This window comes from Aulostomus chinensis, chromosome 1 (assembly GCF_037954235.1).
Source record: "Aulostomus chinensis isolate RoL2024-O1b breed Wild chromosome 1, RoL_Achi_v1.0, whole genome shotgun sequence".
Taxonomy (NCBI): domain Eukaryota; kingdom Metazoa; phylum Chordata; class Actinopteri; order Syngnathiformes; family Aulostomidae; genus Aulostomus; species Aulostomus chinensis.
In genome coordinates this window covers 47,170,070-47,192,072 of record NC_141320.1, presented here as the reverse complement: position 1 = coordinate 47,192,072, position 22,003 = coordinate 47,170,070, and the positions used below count along the sequence as shown (strand labels likewise).

General features: G+C 41.2%; 1 long non-coding RNA gene and 2 other non-coding genes across 3 annotated transcripts; 1 reads left to right on the top strand and 2 right to left on the bottom strand.

Annotated features, from left to right (window-relative positions):
- Positions 1-633: 633 nt before the first annotated feature.
- On the bottom strand, positions 634-705 carry trnae-uuc (transfer RNA glutamic acid (anticodon UUC)). The gene has a single exon. It is a non-coding gene; the product is annotated as a tRNA-Glu (tRNA).
- Positions 706-2,301: 1,596 nt separating this feature from the next.
- On the top strand, positions 2,302-2,373 carry trnaa-cgc (transfer RNA alanine (anticodon CGC)). The gene has a single exon. It is a non-coding gene; the product is annotated as a tRNA-Ala (tRNA).
- A 16,882-nt stretch (positions 2,374-19,255) lies between these two features.
- Positions 19,256-20,604, bottom strand: LOC147271942 (uncharacterized). The gene is made up of 3 exons (XR_015115821.1): positions 20,487-20,604; positions 19,498-19,635; positions 19,256-19,375 (listed from the first exon to the last, which is right to left on the bottom strand). It is a non-coding gene; the product is annotated as an uncharacterized LOC147271942 (long non-coding RNA).
- Between the last annotated feature and the right edge of the window lie 1,399 nt (positions 20,605-22,003).

Below are 22,003 nucleotides of genomic sequence, written 5' to 3'. Positions count from 1 at the left end.
ACTTCAGCTTGTTCTGTTGATCAGTGGAGCTGCTGGGTGATGAATGCTGATGTTTGTCCACTGCTGTGATAAAGTGTCCCCCTGTTACTGAGATGAGGATGAACACCTGCTCAGGTCAAAGCTGCAATCAAACCAGGGACTCTGAACCTCCCACACAGTGAAGGAGTTTGTCCTGCAGGTTGATGGACGCTTATTAAGTTCTATCTTTGATCAAATATAAGAAATGTAAAATAATTCAACATTGATTGCATTTCCCTCCTTTCTTTGGTGCCCTCAGACTCTCTGAGAACTGTAGGAGGAACTGCTCTCTGTTCTGTGTTTGTTCTGCTCAGTGGAGGAAGGAACGAAGGACTGGAGCTCTAAGTTTTCCAGTTCCTACATCAGTGAACAGACTTTCTGTGCTGCAAGGATCCAAAGCTACTAAGGAGGATTACAGAGTTTGGGAGTCAGTGACTTAATAGAGTCTAACAAAGGGTTGAACCTGAATGAGACAGTCACCCTTCAACATGGGGCCATGGCAGAGTGAACCAAGAACACTACAATGGGGGTGAGAGTGGAGCCATGATGGATTCACAGTTCATCACCTCCACCATCATGTGGACCACCTGATCACCTCTCCCTCTAAATAACTCATTCCCTGACCGGGAATCGAACCCGGGCCGCAGCGGTGAAAGCGCCGAATCCTAGCCACTAGACCATCAGGGACCACACTGAGCTCTCCAACAACAGAGACTATAGACAATGACTCAACAACACAGGACTCTGTGGTCTCAGCTTGAGATGCAGAGGGTCCACCAAGACCACCAGACACCTCAGCCCCCTAAAGACAGTCCACCCCCAGGATCCTGCCCCCCTCTGCTCCAACTCAGCCCTCCATTCATAACTGACTTTGTCTCAGTCTCTTCCCAATGCCAGTCACTGAAACACTGACAATGTGATGGGGGCTTCCTGTCTTTATTACATTTTCTTCAAAGGATCCCGTGTGTCTTCTTTCTCTCTGTCTGTACAGGAGTGTGGTACCAGGCCCAGCTTGAATGGGTGACTGTGTCTGAGTGGGTTGAGGCTGGGCTGCAGGTATTGGGAGGTTAGAACCCATCTGTGAGGCTCCAGGTGGAGCGATCACCTGTGAGGGTCCAGGGACAGCAGGAAGCTGCATAGATGGTAAAGACATGGAGGGGAGACAGGTGGTGCTAGAGCAGTAACAGGAAGTGTCTGGCATTTTGGTTCATCCTGTGAGATGACGTGAGGTTGTGGTTTTGCCTCCAGCCTCACCTCCTCATCAGTGTTCAAAAGGTTCAAAGGTGAAAAAATGGGATTCAACCAAACAGCTGGAATGAAGAGTTGGCAACACTTGCAGAGCTGCAGGGAGCTGGACAGGTCTCACCGTGGGGGGATTTGTCCCACAGATCCTGCTGAAGTGGCTCCTTCTCCTGAGACCTGCAATGCTGGCTGGACCTTTGGAAAAAGAACACAACAAATCTTCATAAACATTTACTTCAGCAGGAACACACAAGAAGGTGGGACTGGTTCCTTTTTCATGTTCACTATTTTGTCATCTTGGTTCATGTTTTGGTTGTCAAAGTTAATTCTGAATATTTGTGGAAAGTTCGCCTGCCTTTACTTGTACCAATACTTTCTTTAGTAACAAATTAAAAAGCTCAAGCTAAACTTCAGTCAGGACAACCATTCTTTCTCATTCTTAGGCCTCTGTTTTATGTCCATGACCATCCTGTCTGTCACCTTTGGTGATGGAGACATCAGTTGATGACATCAGCAACGGTCCTCAACCTAACTGCCTCTGCCAGAAGCGAGCTGTCATCTGTCTCAGGGGACACAGTCGAGTGGACCGGGGCGGATGAGGGCCTGCTGCTTCCTTGAAATATTTCTAAATATTTCAGTTGCAACTGTATAGTGATGGTGGCTCAGTTTAGAGTTGTCAATCAATGTTAATAATTGATCTTAGCATCTGGAGATTATTTTAGGAACACAAATACTTTTACTTCATTCTGAGGATGAGCAGACGTTCAATATAGTTCTCATTTCCTGGTCAAAGACTCCTGCTAGTCAGAGAGGATCTGGGCTGGATTGGAAAGCTTCTGAGAGGGAAACCTTCACTCTGGACTGGACTGAGAACGGAGCAGCCTCAGCTTCCTGGAGCCTGACTTGCCTCTGTGGTCTAAGGTTGTGTGGGCTGACATCACAGTGAAACTCCTGAGATCACAGAGCCTTTGAGATCACAGGCTGACTTCCTTTTTATCCCTAAAATTTGTGTTTGATCAGTTAAACAGTGACTCTGACAGAGGGGGTGTAGCTCAGTGGTAGAGCGCATGCTTCGCATGTATGAGGCCCTGGGTTCAATCCCCGGCATCTCCAGCTGATCCTTTGGAGCCTTCATCTTAACAGCTAAATTGATCCATAAATGTGACAACAGTTGATCACAAACTACCAGAAGAGAAACCAGTCTGTTGCATATCAAAGTATTTGTAGCAGGCTCAGTGTGACTGTGAGCCTTCATAGCCAGCATGAAGGAGCTGGTTTTATCTTTGCTGGGGAAATCCCACACACAGCTGCTCTCAGTTCCAAATGTATGTGTCCTCACTCCTCCGTCCTCCTGCTGCCCTCAGAATACAGACACAATTCAACCTGGCAAGTTTGGAGCATAGAAGTGCTCCTGAAGAGATGTGTGTCAGCCCACAGCTGGCTGTTCTTACCTGGAACCTCAAGATGAAACTGCTTCCACAGGTTGCAAATGAATCTGATGTTGACTTTTGGACAAATCACCTGTTCATCAGTTCATCATCACTTCCATCCATTTTCTACTGCTTATCTTGTTATAGAAAGGAGTCTATCTGCTGTGTGACTGAGGCAGTTACTGTGAGCTGCTTAACTCAACCAGTTTTAAGTTATTTTTTATTCAAAATCACAGATTTTTCATATTTATCGTTCAAATACTGAGAAGAGACGTGCGGTGAGGCACCAGGCAGCTGAGCCTCACCAGGCATTGCTCAATGACTCGGCAAACTGTGCTGCGCGCTATGCAGGGAGCCCGTATTGCTGTCTCTTTCTATGGCGCTATTAAAATGTTCAAATACTTCTGCTAAACAAACTACATTTCTATAGTTTAGCTGGTGAATATCATGTAGAGTGTTTTTGTATACACTGAGTGTAACGTGTTTCTTGTGCTGAGCGATCATAAAACGGCTGCGAAAAGGTGCCGGGTGAGGCACGCAGTTCTCCTGCCTCATGGAGGAGGCGCTAGTGAGCCCAGGGATTCTGCTTGCGCCTCCTCCGGTCCACTGCAGAAGAAGAAGTGACAGCGAGCTACAATTTACTGTTAGGAAAGTCAAGTGCAGTCATTCAGTTATTGTTTTTCTCCTGAGTGGCCGTAATGGCACAATGGAGGATTCCAATTCTAAGCTAAAACAATTTTCTAAATTGGATTTTCAATGGAAGCAGGAGGTTCACGCTAAAGTATCCAGAGCGCTGAAGAAGCTGTGGCAGACAGAAGCCAAAACATGGAGAACATTTTTTGACTGTTTTTTATTATCAAATGCAGGTTTTTTTTCATGTTGACAGATCTGATTGTGATGGAGTCGGTGCCTCACCAGCCATGAACCTCACCACACGTCACTGTCTTCCAGTGAACGTCCAACGATCCTCTGAAATAAGAGATGAATCTTTCCCTGCTGAGACTCCTGATCTCTGACTGTCACTAGCATGTGCTAGCAGAATACAGCACTCCTTCTTCATGATCTGTCTTTGTCTCTGACCAGCTCTCCTGCTCTCTTTCCTCCTACCAGTCAAAGCAGACATCCGCACCTACTGATCTTGGATCTGCTGCCTGTTCCTGCCTGGTAAAAGAAGGAACCAGCACCTGGTTCTCCAGGCTGAATGAACTCCAGGACGTTGGCCAGCCGTGTCAGTTGAAACCTTATTTGTCCTAATAGAGAAAAAATAAGTCTGATTGTTGATGAAAGATGTCATCATGGCTTTGAAACTGTGGTTGGGGAGCAGCCAACATGAGCACATTCATGGAAGAATAGCAGTAAAAAAAGGAAGTGTTAGTTAGCAAGTACTCACCAGTCTGTCACGATCATACTTGATTCTAGTGGAACAAAATGGCTGCTGCTGACTGTGCTGCCTGGTGGAGGATCACTCTTCACCATCCTCTCAGGCCTTGATGGAACCAAAAAGGCCAGTTCCTGGAGAAGATCTTCTAGGGGTCCAGGTTAAAGCGGTGCCCCAGCTGGCACCAGGCGCTGACCCAGGTCCTGCATGGGAGATACTGTCAGTTCTGTTCTGCCCTGCTCTCAACCACAGGCTGGTGTTGAGGCCTGCAGCAACCAGGGCCCCAGTCACCAAGAGTATAAAGGCTGGTCATTGTGGCAGTGGGAGGAGTCAAAATGAAGACAGACCAATGTGAGCAGGACGTTCCTGGAGAAGTCAGAAGAACTTGACCATGTTTCCTACAGTACCCAGGAGGCCTGGTAGTTGTTGAAGGAAGCTCCAAAAGCAAAGAGCAGACAGCAGGACATCAAAAGAAAAGATCCAGACATAATCCTCCTCTGAGTCCACAGACCTGAGCACCGCTGCTCTGACTACCACGTTACCTCCTGGTTATCAGGGTGAAGTCAATAAAATAATTAATAATAATTATAATAGAAATAAATAATACTAAATCAAGGCCTATTTAATAAATGGTAGAGCAGAGGAAGAGAGGTGGGCCCAGAACCCAGAGGTTGATGGATCAAAACCATCCTCAGGTTGACCTTCATGCAGGGTTGGATGACCTTCACCAGTTGGAGCTTCTCTGGTTGACCAACATGTGGAATCTCTGTCAATACTCCAGTGGTGTTTAAGTGGTGACAATATGGGTTAGTGACTGGGAGTGAGTGTGTGTGTGTGTGTGTGTGTGAGTGTGTGTGTGTGTGAGTGTTGTGTCAGGATAGCGCTACACTCCCCACCATGAGGGGCAGTGTGGCAGACGATAGTGAGTGGTCACCTAGCAGTAGACCTGGTCCGACCCTTCTCCGTCCTTTCCGCTTCCTCTCCCTCCTTTACGGAGCCTACAGCCGTGCGTGGTGGCGTCTCGCTGGTCAGCAGATCGGTTACAAACAAAGGTATGCATGCTTGCTCTGCTCAATTATTCAGTGTCATCGGCCCCCTGTTTACTCCAGTTTTGCTCCGTCCAGCGGTGTGGTGTTACCTGGAGCTGGGCTGTCTCCCTTGGGCCGGTGTGTGCGTGGTGCGCTTTCTGTGGGTAAGACGCGTAGTTGTCTGCCTTTCATATCAAGCTGCCGATGGTCTGTGGTGTTCTGATTATCCTCTCCCGGCCATCGTTTGTGTAGTCTGGGCTGCGGGCTTCCTCCTCCTGCCTCGTCTGACGCCACGATTCTGCTCTCCGGTAGGAAATGTTTATTCTTAGCTTTTGTTATTCTGTCATGCCCTTCATCCACATTTTAATTAGGTGAACTTGTTTATTTTGCAGTGCGCAGCCGTCAATTGCTGCTGTGAGCCTCGCTGTTGTTTTGATTCTTCCTCTTCTCTTCTCCTCGTCTTCATTCTGGATTCTTGCTGATTCGGCTCATAACGGCTCTGCTCCCAGTGACGGCGGTTAAAGCCGTGCACTACGGCCTTTATAAGAGCCTCAACGTGGGCCAAGAGAGGGCATCCCGACCCTCATCGGCGCTGAGCCATCCCCCTTGGAGCCTGGTTTTAATTAGAGGGGCAGACATTTCCTTAATTTTGATCATTTGGATTTAAAATAGTTTCTGTTGGGTTATTTGGGGTAGCGATATTTAGTTCGTGTGTGAGGGTTGCCTTGATTTCATGTTTTTGATGGTGTTCTTTTCTTTTCTTTGACAGGTGTTGAGGGCCCAGAGCGGCAGCGGTCCCCCTGGTGGTGGTTCCTTATACGTGTTTTTTTGGTTTGCTGTGTCACGGGTGCAGTGTAGTTTTTTTTGGATTCCTCCCCTTTTCGTTACCGCTGTCGTGGTAAGCCCCAGCCCTGTCCCCTTTTCCTTTCGGAAATTCCTCTTGCACTCCTTATTATATCCATTGGTATTCATTTAGTCTGTTGCTAATTTTAAACTATTTTTCTAATAAAAGTATTTTTATAATTGGGAATCACTGTACTGTCCTGTTGTGTCTCTCGAACTGCGTGCCTTTGTTCAAATGGAAGCCTGATCATTTTGAAATTTTGTTTATATCCTGGGTGAAAGCCCCCAGGTGGCGTTGTCGGCAACTGTTCCCCACCGCTCGCCTTGCCACACTACGAACCTCAAAATAATGCTACAGTGATGTAGTAAGAGTTGCTAATAACCTAAAAATAATGCAACAGTGATGTAGTAAGAATTGCTAATAAACTCAGTGATGCTTACAATAATGTAGTAAGCGCTTCGAACAACCTCAAAGTGATGCTGACAGTCATGTAGTAAGAGTTGCTACTAACCTCAAAATAATGCGACAGTGATGTCGTAAGAATTGCTAATTATCTCAAAATGATGCGACAGTAATGCAGTAAGAGTTGCTACGAACCTCAAAATAATGTGACAGTGATGTCAGAAGAATTGCTAATGATCTCAAAATGATGCGACAGTAATGGATTAAAAATTGCTAATGTACTCAAAATGATGCAAAAAGTAATGGAGTAAAAGTTTTGAATAACCTCAAAGTGATGCTGACAATCATGCAGTAAGAGTTGCTACGAACCTCATAGTGATGCTGAAAGTCATGTGGTTAGAGTTGCGAGTAACCTAAAAATAATGCTGACAGTGATGTAGTAAGAGTTGCTAATAAACGCAAAATGATGCTAACAGTAATGTAGTGATAGTTGCTAATGAACTCAAAGTGATGCTGACAGTAATGTAGTAAGAGCTGCTAATAACCTCAAAGTAATACTACAGTGATGTAGGAAGAATTGTTCATGAATTCAAAAATGATGCTGACAGTGATGTCGTAAGAATTGCTAATGAACTCAAAATGATGCTGACGGTAATGTAGTGAAAGTTTCGAACAACCTCAAAGTGATGCTGACAGTCATGTGGTTAGAGTTGCGAGTAACATCAAAATAATGCGACAGTGATGTCGTAAGAATTGCTAATGATCTCAAAATGATGCGACAGTGATGTCGTAAGAATTGCTAATAATCTCAAAATGATGCGACAGTGATGTAGTAAGAATTGCTAATGAACTCAAAGTGATGCTAACAGTAATGGAGTGAACGTTTCGAATATTCTCAAAGTGATGCTGACAGTCATGTGGTTAGAGTTGCGAGTAACCTCAAAATAATGCGACAGTGATGTAGGAAGAATTGCTAATGATCTCAAAATGATGCGACAGTGATGTCGTAAGAATTGCTAATGAACTCAAAATGATGCTGACGGTAATGTAGTGAAAGTTTCGAACAACCTCAAAGTGATGCTGACAGTCATGTGGTTAGAGTTGCGAGTAACATCAAAATAATGCGACAGTGATGTCGTAAGAATTGCTAATGATCTCAAAATGATGCGACAGTGATGTCGTAAGAATTGCTAATAATCTCAAAATGATGCGACAGTGATTTAGTTAGAATTGCTAATGAACTCAAAATGATGCTAACAGTAATGGAGTGAACGTTTCGAATATCCTCAAAGTGATGCTGACAGTCATGTGGTAAGTGTTGCTACGAACCTCAAAATAATGCTACAGTGATGTCGGTAGAATTGATAATGAACTCAAAATGATGCTGACGGTAATGTAGAGAAAGTTTCGAATAACCTCAAAGTGATGCTGACAGTCATGTCGTAAAAGTTGCTACGAACCTCAAAATAAGGCGACAGTGATGTCGTAGGAATTGCGAATAACCTCAAAATAATGCGAAAGTAATGACGGAAGAATTGCTAATGAACTCAAAATGATGCTAACAGTAATGTAGTGATAGTTGCTAATAACCTCAAAGTAATGCTGACAATCATGTAGTAAGGGTTGCTACGAAGCTCAAAATAATGCGACAGTGATGTAGTAAGAATTGCTAATGATCACAAAATGATGCGACAGTGATGTCTTAAGAATTGCTAATGAACTCAAAATGATGCCAACAGTAATGTAGTGATAGTTGCTAATAAACTCAGTGATGCTTACAGTAATGTAGTAAGAGTTTCGAACAACCTCAAAGTAATCCTGACAGTCATGTAGTAAGGGTCGCTACTAACCTCAAAATAATGCTACAGTGATGTCGTTGGAATTGCTAATGAACTCAAAATTATGCTAAAAGTAATGTAGTGATAGTTTTCTTCTTAACTCAGTGAGGCTTAGAGTAATGTAGTAAGTGTTTCGAACAATTTAAAATGATGCTGACAGTCATGTAGTAAGAGTTGCTTTGAACCTCAAAATAATGCGAAAGTGATGTTGGAAGAATTGCTAATGATCGCAAAATGATGTGACAGAAATGGTTTAAGAATTGCTAATGTACTAAAATAGATGCTAACAGTATTGTAGTAAGTGTTTCGAACAACCTCAAAGTAATGCTGACAGTCGTGTAGTAAGAGTTGCTACTAACCACAAAATAATGCTACAGTGATGTCGGAAGAATTGCTAATGAACTGAAAATGATGCTAACAGTAATGTAGTGATAGTTGCTAATGAACTCAAAATGATGCTAACAGTAATGTAGTAAGTGTTTCGAAAAACCTAAAAGTGATGCTGACAGTCATGTAGTCAGAATTGCTAATAAACTCAAAATGATGCGAACAGTAATGAAGTGATAGTTGCTAATCAACTCAGTGATGCTGTCAGTAATGAAGTGAAAGTTTTGAATAACCTCAAAGTAATGCTGATTGTCATGTAGTGAGAGTTGCTACTAACCTCAAAACAATGCAACAGTAATGTAGTAAGAGTTGCGAGTAACCTCAAAATGATGTGACAGTGATGTCGTAAGAATTGCTAATAAACTAAAAATGATGCTATCAGTAATTGAGTGAAAGTTTTGAATAACCTCAAAGTGATGCTGACAGTCATGTAGTAAGTGTTGCTATGAACCTCAAAATAATGCGACAGTAATGTAGTAAAAGTTGCTACGAACCTCAAAATATTGCGACAGTGATGTCGTAAGAATTGCTAATGAACTCAAAATGATGCTAACAGCAATGTAGTGATAGTTGCTAATAAACTCAGTGATGCTTACAGTCATGTAGTAAGAGTTTCGAACAACCTCAAAGTGATGCTAACAGTAATGTAGTAAGAGTTGCTACTAACCTCAAAATGATGCGACAATGATGTCAGAAGAATTGCTAAAGATCTCAAAATAATGCCACAGTGATGTCGTTGGAATTGCTAATGAACTCAAAATTATGCTAAAAGTAATGTAGTGATAGTTTTCTTATTAACTCAGTGAGGCTTAGAGTAATGTAGTAACTGTTTCGAACAATTTCAAATGATGCTGACAGTCATGTAGTAAGAGTTGCTTTGAACCTCAAAATAATGCGAAAGTATGTTGGAAGAATTGCTAATGATCGCAAAATGATGTGACAGTAATGGATTAAGAATTGCTAATGTACTAAAAAAGGTGCTAACAGTATTGTAGTAAGTGTTTCGAACAACCTCAAAGTAATGATGACAGTCGTGTAGTAAGAGTTGCTACTAACCACAAAATAATGCTACAGTGATGTCGGAAGAATTGCTAATGAACTGAAAATGATGCTCACAGTAATGTAGTGATAGTTGCTAATGAACTCAAAATGATGCTAACAGTAATGTAGTAAGTGTTTCGAAAAACCTAAAAGTGATGCTGACAGTCATGTAGTAAGGGTTGCTAATAAACTCAAAATGATGCGAACAGTAATGTAGTGAGAGTTGCTAATCAACTCAGTGATGCCGTCAGTAATGAAGTGAAAGTTTCGAATAACCTCAAAGTAATGCTGAATGTCATGTAGTGAGAGTTGCTACTAACCTCAAAACAATGTTACAGTAATGGAGTAAGAATTGCGAATGAACTTATAATGATGCTAACAGTAATGGAGTGAAAGTTTCGAATAACCTCAAAGTGATGCTGACAGTCATGTAGTAAGTGTTGCTATGAACCTCAAAATAATGCGACAATAATGTAGTAAGAGTTGCTACGAACCTCAAAATATTGAGACAGTGATGTCGTAAGAATTGCTAATGAACTCAAAATGATGCTAACAGCAATGTAGTGATAGTTGCTAATAAACTCAGTGATGCTTACAATAATGTAGTAAGAGTTTCGAACAACCTCAAAGTGATGCTAACAGTAATGTAGTAAGAGTTGCTACTAACCTCAAAATGATGCGACAATGATGTCAGAAGAATTGCTAAAGATCTCAAAATAATGCTACAGTGATGTCGTTGGAATTGCTAATGAACTCAAAATTATGCTAAAAGTAATGTAGTGATAGTTTTCTTATTAACTCAGTGAGGCTTAGAGTAATGTAGTAACTGTTTCGAACAATTTCAAATGATGCTGACAGTCATGTAGTAAGAGTTGCTACTAACCTCAAAATAATGCGACAGTGATGTCGTAAGAATTGCTAATTATCTCAAAATGATGCGACAGTAATGCAGTAAGAGTTGCTACGAACCTCAAAATAATGTGACAGTGATGTCAGAAGAATTGCTAATGATCTCAAAATGATGCGACAGTAATGGATTAAAAATTGCTAATGTACTCAAAATGATGCAAAAAGTAATGGAGTAAAAGTTTTGAATAACCTCAAAGTGATGCTGACAATCATGCAGTAAGAGTTGCTACGAACCTCATAGTGATGCTGAAAGTCATGTGGTTAGAGTTGCGAGTAACCTAAAAATAATGCTGACAGTGATGTAGTAAGAGTTGCTAATAAACGCAAAATGATGCTAACAGTAATGTAGTGATAGTTGCTAATGAACTCAAAGTGATGCTGACAGTAATGTAGTAAGAGCTGCTAATAACCTCAAAGTAATACTACAGTGATGTAGGAAGAATTGTTCATGAATTCAAAAATGATGCTGACAGTGATGTCGTAAGAATTGCTAATGAACTCAAAATGATGCTGACGGTAATGTAGTGAAAGTTTCGAACAACCTCAAAGTGATGCTGACAGTCATGTGGTTAGAGTTGCGAGTAACATCAAAATAATGCGACAGTGATGTCGTAAGAATTGCTAATGATCTCAAAATGATGCGACAGTGATGTCGTAAGAATTGCTAATAATCTCAAAATGATGCGACAGTGATGTAGTAAGAATTGCTAATGAACTCAAAGTGATGCTAACAGTAATGGAGTGAACGTTTCGAATATTCTCAAAGTGATGCTGACAGTCATGTGGTTAGTGTTGCGAGTAACCTCAAAATAATGCGACAGTGATGTAGGAAGAATTGCTAATGATCTCAAAATGATGCGACAGTGATGTCGTAAGAATTGCTAATGAACTCAAAATGATGCTGACGGTAATGTAGTGAAAGTTTCGAACAACCTCAAAGTGATGCTGACAGTCATGTGGTTAGAGTTGCGAGTAACATCAAAATAATGCGACAGTGATGTCGTAAGAATTGCTAATGATCTCAAAATGATGCGACAGTGATGTCGTAAGAATTGCTAATAATCTCAAAATGATGCGACAGTGATTTAGTTAGAATTGCTAATGAACTCAAAATGATGCTAACAGTAATGGAGTGAACGTTTCGAATATCCTCAAAGTGATGCTGACAGTCATGTGGTAAGTGTTGCTACGAACCTCAAAATAATGCTACAGTGATGTCGGTAGAATTGATAATGAACTCAAAATGATGCTGACGGTAATGTAGAGAAAGTTTCGAATAACCTCAAAGTGATGCTGACAGTCATGTCGTAAAAGTTGCTACGAACCTCAAAATAAGGCGACAGTGATGTCGTAGGAATTGCGAATAACCTCAAAATAATGCGAAAGTAATGACGGAAGAATTGCTAATGAACTCAAAATGATGCTAACAGTAATGTAGTGATAGTTGCTAATAACCTCAAAGTAATGCTGACAATCATGTAGTAAGGGTTGCTACGAAGCTCAAAATAATGCGACAGTGATGTAGTAAGAATTGCTAATGATCACAAAATGATGCGACAGTGATGTCTTAAGAATTGCTAATGAACTCAAAATGATGCCAACAGTAATGTAGTGATAGTTGCTAATAAACTCAGTGATGCTTACAGTAATGTAGTAAGAGTTTCGAACAACCTCAAAGTAATCCTGACAGTCATGTAGTAAGGGTCGCTACTAACCTCAAAATAATGCTACAGTGATGTCGTTGGAATTGCTAATGAACTCAAAATTATGCTAAAAGTAATGTAGTGATAGTTTTCTTCTTAACTCAGTGAGGCTTAGAGTAATGTAGTAAGTGTTTCGAACAATTTAAAATGATGCTGACAGTCATGTAGTAAGAGTTGCTTTGAACCTCAAAATAATGCGAAAGTGATGTTGGAAGAATTGCTAATGATCGCAAAATGATGTGACAGAAATGGTTTAAGAATTGCTAATGTACTAAAATAGATGCTAACAGTATTGTAGTAAGTGTTTCGAACAACCTCAAAGTAATGCTGACAGTCGTGTAGTAAGAGTTGCTACTAACCACAAAATAATGCTACAGTGATGTCGGAAGAATTGCTAATGAACTGAAAATGATGCTAACAGTAATGTAGTGATAGTTGCTAATGAACTCAAAATGATGCTAACAGTAATGTAGTAAGTGTTTCGAAAAACCTAAAAGTGATGCTGACAGTCATGTAGTCAGAATTGCTAATAAACTCAAAATGATGCGAACAGTAATGAAGTGATAGTTGCTAATCAACTCAGTGATGCTGTCAGTAATGAAGTGAAAGTTTTGAATAACCTCAAAGTAATGCTGATTGTCATGTAGTGAGAGTTGCTACTAACCTCAAAACAATGTTACAGTAATGGAGTAAGAATTGCTAATGAACTTATAATGATGCTAACAGTAATGGAGTGAGAGTTTTAAATAACCTCAAAGTGATGCTGACAGTCATGTAGTGAGAGTTGCTACTAACCTCAAAACAATGCAACAGTAATGTAGTAAGAGTTGCGAGTAACCTCAAAATGATGTGACAGTGATGTCGTAAGAATTGCTAATAAACTAAAAATGATGCTATCAGTAATTGAGTGAAAGTTTTGAATAACCTCAAAGTGATGCTGACAGTCATGTAGTAAGTGTTGCTATGAACCTCAAAATAATGCGACAGTAATGTAGTAAAAGTTGCTACGAACCTCAAAATATTGCGACAGTGATGTCGTAAGAATTGCTAATGAACTCAAAATGATGCTAACAGCAATGTAGTGATAGTTGCTAATAAACTCAGTGATGCTTACAGTCATGTAGTAAGAGTTTCGAACAACCTCAAAGTGATGCTAACAGTAATGTAGTAAGAGTTGCTACTAACCTCAAAATGATGCGACAATGATGTCAGAAGAATTGCTAAAGATCTCAAAATAATGCTACAGTGATGTCGTTGGAATTGCTAATGAACTCAAAATTATGCTAAAAGTAATGTAGTGATAGTTTTCTTATTAACTCAGTGAGGCTTAGAGTAATGTAGTAACTGTTTCGAACAATTTCAAATGATGCTGACAGTCATGTAGTAAGAGTTGCTTTGAACCTCAAAATAATGCGAAAGTATGTTGGAAGAATTGCTAATGATCGCAAAATGATGTGACAGTAATGGATTAAGAATTGCTAATGTACTAAAAAAGGTGCTAACAGTATTGTAGTAAGTGTTTCGAACAACCTCAAAGTAATGATGACAGTCGTGTAGTAAGAGTTGCTACTAACCACAAAATAATGCTACAGTGATGTCGGAAGAATTGCTAATGAACTGAAAATGATGCTCACAGTAATGTAGTGATAGTTGCTAATGAACTCAAAATGATGCTAACAGTAATGTAGTAAGTGTTTCGAAAAACCTAAAAGTGATGCTGACAGTCATGTAGTAAGTGTTGCTATGAACCTCAAAATAATGCGACAATAATGTAGTAAGAGTTGCTACGAACCTCAAAATATTGAGACAGTGATGTCGTAAGAATTGCTAATGAACTCAAAATGATGCTAACAGCAATGTAGTGATAGTTGCTAATAAACTCAGTGATGCTTACAATAATGTAGTAAGAGTTTCGAACAACCTCAAAGTGATGCTAACAGTAATGTAGTAAGAGTTGCTACTAACCTCAAAATGATGCGACAATGATGTCAGAAGAATTGCTAAAGATCTCAAAATAATGCTACAGTGATGTCGTTGGAATTGCTAATGAACTCAAAATTATGCTAAAAGTAATGTAGTGATAGTTTTCTTATTAACTCAGTGAGGCTTAGAGTAATGTAGTAACTGTTTCGAACAATTTCAAATGATGCTGACAGTCATGTAGTAAGAGTTGCTTTGAACCTCAAAATAATGCGAAAGTGATGTTGGAAGAATTGCTAATGATCGCAAAATGATGTGACAGTAATGGATTAAGAATTGCTAATGTACTAAAAAAGGTGCTAACAGTATTGTAGTAAGTGTTTCGAACAACCTCAAAGTAATGATGACAGTCGTGTAGTAAGAGTTGCTCCTAACCACAAAATAATGCTACAGTGATGTCGGAAGAATTGCTAATGAACTCAAAATGATGCTAACAGTAATGTAGTGAAAGTTTCGAATAACCTCAAAGTGATGCTGACAGTCATGTAGTAAGTGTTGCTACCAACCTCAAAATAATGCGACAGTGATGTTGGAAGCATTGCTAATAAACTCAAAGTGATGCTGACAGTAATGTAGTGATAGTTGCTAATAAACTCAAAATGATGCGAACAGTAATGTAGTGATAGTTGCTAATAAACTCAAAATGATGCGAACAGTAATGTAGTGATAGTTGCTAATAAACTCAGTGATGCTGTCAGTAATGAAGTGAAAGTTTCGAATAACCTCAAAGTAATGCTGAATGTCATGTAGTGAGAGTTACGACTAACCTCAAAACAATGCAACAGTAATATAGGAAGAGTTGCTACGAACCTCCAAATAATGCGACAGTGATGTCGGAAGAATTGCTCATGATCTCAAAGTCATGTTACAGTAATGGAGTAAGAATTGCTTATGAACTTAAAATGATGCTAACAGTAATGGAGTGAAAGTTTCGAATAACCTCAAAGTGATGCTGACAGTCATGTAGTAAATGTTGCCACGAACCTCAAAATATTGCGACAGTGATGTCGTAAGAATTGCTAATGAACTCAAAATGATGCTAACAGTAATGTAGTGATAGTTGCAAATAAACTCAGTGATGCTTACAATAATGTACTAAGAGTTTTGAACAACCTCAAAGTGATGCTGACAGTCATGTAGTAAGAGTTGCTAATGAACTCAAAATGATGCGACAATGATGTCAGAAGAATTGCTAAAGATCTCAAAATGATGCGACAGTGATTTAGTAAGATTTGCTAATGAACTCAAAATGATGCTAACAGTAATGGAGTGAACGTTTCGAATAACCTCAAAGTGATGCTGACAATCATGTAGTCAGAGTTGCTTCGAACCTCAAAATAATGAGACAGTGATGTTGGAAGAATTGCTAATGAACTCAAAATGATGCCAACAGTAATGTAGTGATAGTTGCTAATGAACTCAGTGATGCTTATAGTAATGTAGTAAGAGTTTCGAACAACCTCAAAGTGATGCTGACAGTCATGTAGCAAGAGTTGCTACTAACCTCAATTTAATGCTACAGTGATGTCGTAAGAATTGCTAATAAACTAAAAATGATGCGAACAGTAATGTAGTAAGAGTTGCTACGAACCTTGAAATGATGCAAAAGTAATGTAATAAGAGTTGCTACTAACCTCAAAACAATGCAACAGTAATGTCGTAAGAGTTGCTACGAACCTCCAAATAATGCGACAGTAATGTCGTAAGAATTGCTAATGATCTCAAAATGATGCTAACAGTAATGTAGTGATAGTTGCTCATAAACTAAAAGTGATGCTAACAGTAATGTAGTAAGAGTTGCTACGAACCTTGAAATGATGCAAAAGTAATGTAATAAGAGTTGCTACTAACCTCAAAACAATGCAACAGTAATGTCGTAAGAGTTGCTACGAACCTCCAAATAATGCGACAGTAATGTCGTAAGAATTGCTAATGATCTCAAAATGATGCTTTCAGTAATGGAGTGAGAGTTTTAAATAACCTCAAAGTGATGCTGACAGTCATGTAGTGAGAGTTGCTACTAACCTCAAAACAATGCAACAGTAATGTAGTAAGAGTTGCGAGTAACCTCAAAATGATGTGACAGTGATGTCGTAAGAATTGCTAATAAACTAAAAATGATGCTATCAGTAATTGAGTGAAAGTTTTGAATAACCTCAAAGTGATGCTGACAGTCATGTAATAAGAGTTGCTACGAACCTCAAAAAAAGGCGACAGTTATGTTGGAAGAATTGCTAATGAACTCAAAATGATGCTAACAGTAATGTAGTAAGTGTTTCGAACAACCTCAATGTGATGCTGACAGTCATGTAGTAAGTGTTGCTACGAACCTAAAATATTGCGACAGTGATGTCGGAAGAATTGCTAATGAACTCAAAATGATGCTAACAGTAATGTAGTGATAGTTCCTAATCAACTCCGTGATGCTTACAGTAATGTAGTAAGTGTTTCGAATAACCTCAAAGTGATGCTGAAAGTCATGTAGTAAGAGTTGCTAATGAACTCAATTTAATACTACAGTGATGTCGTAAGAATTGCTAATAAACTCAAAATGATGCTAACAGTAATGTAGTGATAGTTGCTAATAAACTCAGTGATGCTTACAGTAATGTAGTAAGAGTTTCGAACAACCTCAAAGTGATGCTGAAAGTCATGTAGTAAGAGTTGCTAATGAACTCAATTTAATGCTACAGTGATGTCGTAAGAATTGCTAATAAACTCAAAATGATGTTAACAGTAATGTAGTGATAGTTGCTAATAAACTCAGTGATGCTTACAGTAATGTAGTAAGAGTTGCTACAAACCTCAAAATAATGCGACAGTCATGTCAGAAGAATTGCTAATGATCTCAAAATGATGCGACAGTGATGTGGTAAGAATTGCTAATGAACTCAAAATGATGCTAAAAGTAATGGAGTGAACGTTTCGAATAACCTCAAAGTGATGCTGAATGTCATGTACTAAGTGTTGCTACGAACCTAAAAATAATGCGACAGTAATGTAGTAAAAGTTGCTACGAACCTAAAAATATTGCGACAGTGATGTTGGAAGAATTGCTAATGAACTCAAAATGATGCTAAAAGTAATGCAGTGATAGTTGCTAATCAACTCCGTGATGCTTACAGTAATGTAGTAAGTGTTTCGAATAACCTCAAAGTGATGCTGAAAGTCATGTAGTAAGAGTTGCTAATGAACTCAATTTAATGCTACAGTGATGTCGTAAGAATTGCTAATAAACTCAAAATGATGCTAACAGTAATGTAGTGATAGTTGCTAATAAACTCAGTGACGCTTACAGTAATGTAGGAAGTGTTTCGAACAACTTCAAAGTATGCTGTCAGTCATGTAGTAAGAGTTGCTACAAACCTCAAAATAATGCGACAGTCATGTCAGAAGAATTGCTAATGATCTCAAAATGATGCGACAGTGATGTGGTAAGAATTGCTAATGAACTCAAAATGATGCTAAAAGTAATGGAGTGAACGTTTCGGATAACCTCAAAGTGATGCTGAATGTCATGTACTAAGTGTTGCTACGAACCTAAAAATAATGCGACAGTAATGTAGTAAAAGTTGCTACGAACCTAAAAATATTGCGACAGTGATGTTGGAAGAATTGCTAATGATCTCAAAATTATGCTAAAAGTAATGTAGTGATAGTTGCTAATTAACTCAGTGATGCTTACAGTAATGTAGTAAGAGTTTCGAACAACCTCAAAGTGATGCTGACAGTCATGTAGTGATAGTTGCTAATTAACTCAGTGATGCTTACAGTAATGTAGTAAGTGTTTTGAACAACCTCAAAGTGATGCTGACAGTCATGTGGTTAGAGTTGCTACGAACCTTAAAATAATACAACAGTAATGCAGTAAGAGTTACTACGAATTTCAAAATGATGTGACAGTGATGTAGTAAGAGTTGCTTATGATCTGAAATGATGGGACAGTGATGTAGTAAGAATTGCTAATGAACTCGAAATGATGCAAACAGTTATATAGTGAAAGTTGCGAGTAACCTAAAAATGATGCTGACAGTAATGTAGTAAGAGCTGCTACTAACCTCAAAATAATGCTACATTGATGTCGGAAGAATTGCTTTTGATCTCAAAATGATGTGACAGTGCTGGCGTAAGAATTGCTAATGAACTCAAAATGATGCTAACAGTAATGGAGTGAAATTTTCGAATAACCTCAAAATGATGCTCACAGTAATCTAGTAAGAGCTGCTAAAAACCTCAAAATTATGCTACAGTTATGTAGGAAGAATTGTTAATGAATTCAAAAATGATGCTGACAGTGATGTAGTAAGAATTGATAATAAACTCAAAATGATGCTGACAGTGATGTAATAGGAATTGCTAAAGATCCCAAAATGATGCTGACAGTAATGTAGTAAGAGTTGAAACGAGAACAACAAACTGTCCTCTGATGGTTGGACAGGTTGGTTTGGTCCGTCCTTTCACTCATCATTAAAAGCCCTTATTACTCATCATTCATCCAATCTGACACTCACGTCTGCAGAGGGGAATCCCCTGCAGCCCGCGGCCCACATGGAGCAGTCTCGACCAATCACATGGGGCCTGCAGCGGCACCGACCAGCAAATGACTCGCAGGTGTCACTCTCAGCTCCAACCTCATGGCAGGCACAAGGCAGGGCGCCGTTGTTGAAGAGAGCCCAAGAGACACAGCTGAGCTGAGACAGAATGGAGACCAAGGACAGGAGGGACGACAGAGAAAAAGGAAACGTTAGCGAGACATTTTAGGAAAATTAGTTTAGTGGGGAAAAGGTTCTTAGCCAAACTTGCTAAATGGAAGGACAACAAAAAAACAAAGATCTTCAAAAGAAAATTTGCACAAAATGAAACCCTGCAAGAGAAAGTAAATCAAGAACTAAATATTCTTGAGGCTCAGGTCTTTAGTTCCAATGCTTGTAAATGACATCTGAATGCATTCACAACCCAAATCTGAGCAGATAGAAGTGTCCCAGTCAGGCCCAGTTTAGTTCCTCTAGAACATTCAGGGATACAGAACAGGGACCAACTCAGGCTGAGAGACACCAACATGACATGAAAGCTGTTGAGGCCACACTTGCTGATGAAGTGGTCAGATTTCTCCAGTGGTTCTTGGTTCAGGGAGCTGGAGCTGGAGCTGCTCTCAGGCACCACCAGGACGTAATCCTGGAGAGACAGAAGGAAGAAGTCCAGGCCTGACAGAGGAGAAGGAGGCACAGAGTAGAAACAGCAGATACGTGTCGGGAAAGGGAGAGGGTATCAGTCCAGTAGAGGAGCAGGAAACCTACCACCACAGGGCTCTGCCTGCAGGAACCTGCAGGTGAGGAGGACCTGGTGGTCCGGCACATCCAGAATGATCTGGTTTTCAGACACCGGCACGTTTCGGCAGCCGTAAGCGTGGGGACAGAAGGAGGCGTTGGCGTGGCCTGAAAGACACAAACAACCATCTCCATTTGAATGTTTCTCAAACAGCCGGAGCAGGAAAGCTAAGATGAATCAAAGATCCTCCACCCTGCCAGATCCGACCCTGGTAATGTAGACCTGCACAGGGTGGGTGGGGTGGAGCGGCTGGTGGTGGTGGAGGATGAAGACGTATCTGCCCAAAGCCTGGACACGGTGGAGTCCACCGCAGCGTTCTGAGTAGAAGGATGAGAGCGATGTTCAATGGTACATGTTTTCTTTCCTGAACCGCCGATGTTTCCAATCACGAATCTCAGTCATGAGATTTGAACATCATGGAGGAGTTCAAAAGTGTCAAACTGGGCCGGTCTCCATTTTATGAGTCCGGAGACAGAGGATAAAACTACAAGTCCCTGGTTCAGATTTGACTCGTCTGAATCCAAACACAGCAGCGTTCTTCCACCAGGCCAGAGGAGTTGATCATGATAACAAGATATCTTCATGCTACTACAACACACAAACTCATCACCAGAAAAGACTTCATGGTGGAACAACAAATCTCCTCCCAATGGGAAAAACATTGAGTTGAACAATCAACTTTTCCATGATGACATGGAGAGCTTGGCAGCAGCAGCAGGCTTCCATTGAGGCTGATATGCCAGCTCCACTTAGCCTTCTTTGGAATGGTTTCACCTGGAGTGATGCTGTTATTGAGACCTTTTATCTGGAACAACACCACCTGCATGGAGACTGAGGACTTCAACAGATGCAGATGTTGACCCAGAATAAATCTAAATATTCCAGATGTGTTAAATCAATCCAGCAGCAGTGGTGGGAGCGTCGTAAACTCACTCACTCAGGCCATCAGCCTCCGTACCTGCACGGAGTCCAGCCTGATGTGGTCTCTGTTGTCTGCTCCCAGAGGTGGTCTGTCACCTCTGAACCAGGGGGCTCATCTCTCTGGTGGGAGGTCAGTGGAGGAGCTGCAGCAGGGGAGTCCAGGATGGGCTCCTGTAGGAGGAGCTCTGGCCCTCCTTCAGCACCAGCCAGTGGGAGGGAGTTTGGAAACGTGAGGGGACACAGGAGGAGCTACAGGGGGAGGGAAGGTGGATCAGAACCCTTCTAACAAGAGCGCTGAGGGGACACAGGAGGAGCTACAGGGGGAGGGAAGGTGGATCAGAACCGTTCTAACAAGAGCGCTGAGGGGACACAGGAGGAGCTACAGGGGGAGGGAAGGTGGATCAGAACCCTTCTAACAAGAGCGCTGAGGGGACACAGGAGGAGCTACAGGGGGAGGGAAGGTGGATCAGAACCCTTCTAACAAGAGCGCTGAGGGGACACAGGAGGAGCTACAGGGGGAGGGAAGGTGGATCAGAACCCTTCTAACAAGAGCGCTGAGGGGACACAGGAGGAGCTACAGGGGGAGGGAAGGTGGATCAGAACCCTTCTAACAAGAGCGCTGAGGGGACACAGGAGGAGCTACAGGGGGAGGGAAGGTGGATCAGAACCCTTCTAACAAGAGCGCTGAGGGGACACAGGAGTAGCTTCAGGGGGAGGGAAGGTGGATCAGAACCGTTCTAACAAGAGCGCTGAGGGGACACAGGAGGAGCGACAGGGGGAGGGAAGGTGGATCAGAACCGTTCTAACAAGAGCGCTGAGGGGACACAGGAGGAGCTACAGGGGGAGGGAAGGTGGATCAGAACCCTTCGAACAAGAGCGCTGAGGGGACACAGGAGGAGCTACAGGGGGAGGGAATGTGGATCAGAACCGTTCTAACAAGAGCGCTGAGGGGACACAGGAGGAGCTACAGGGGGAGGGAAGGTGGATCAGAACCCTTCTAACAAGAGCGCTGAGGGGACACAGGAGGAGCTACAGGGGGAGGGAAGGTGGATCAGAACCGTTCTAACAAGAGTGCTGTCCCACTAATATTCCTCACCAGAATCCACCTGTCAGGGGGGAACCGTCCATGGGTGCTGATGTAGCGGACTGAAGGTTCAACGTAGTCCATGCTGAACTGGTCTTTAGGCACCAGGTGGACTTTGTGCTAAAAACAGCAGCAAAAAACAAACAAACACAAAAAGGGGAGAATTTTAACAAAAGTATGCAAATAAGCTGAAGATCAAAATAGAAAAAGTAAATCAAGGTTTTTTTTTCAAATGATTGCCAGCTATTTAGCTCAGAGAAGGACAAATGTCAATCAAGATGTCAGAATGTATCGATCCCACTGGCTTCTGGTCAAGGGAACCATGGAGATGCTAACTTCCTGTTGGACTATCAGGGTGTCTCATCCCTGACATGCTAACTTCCTGTTGGACTATCAGGGTGTCTCATCCCTGACATGCTAACCTCCTGTTGGACTATAAGGGTGTCTCATCCCTGACATGCTAACATCCT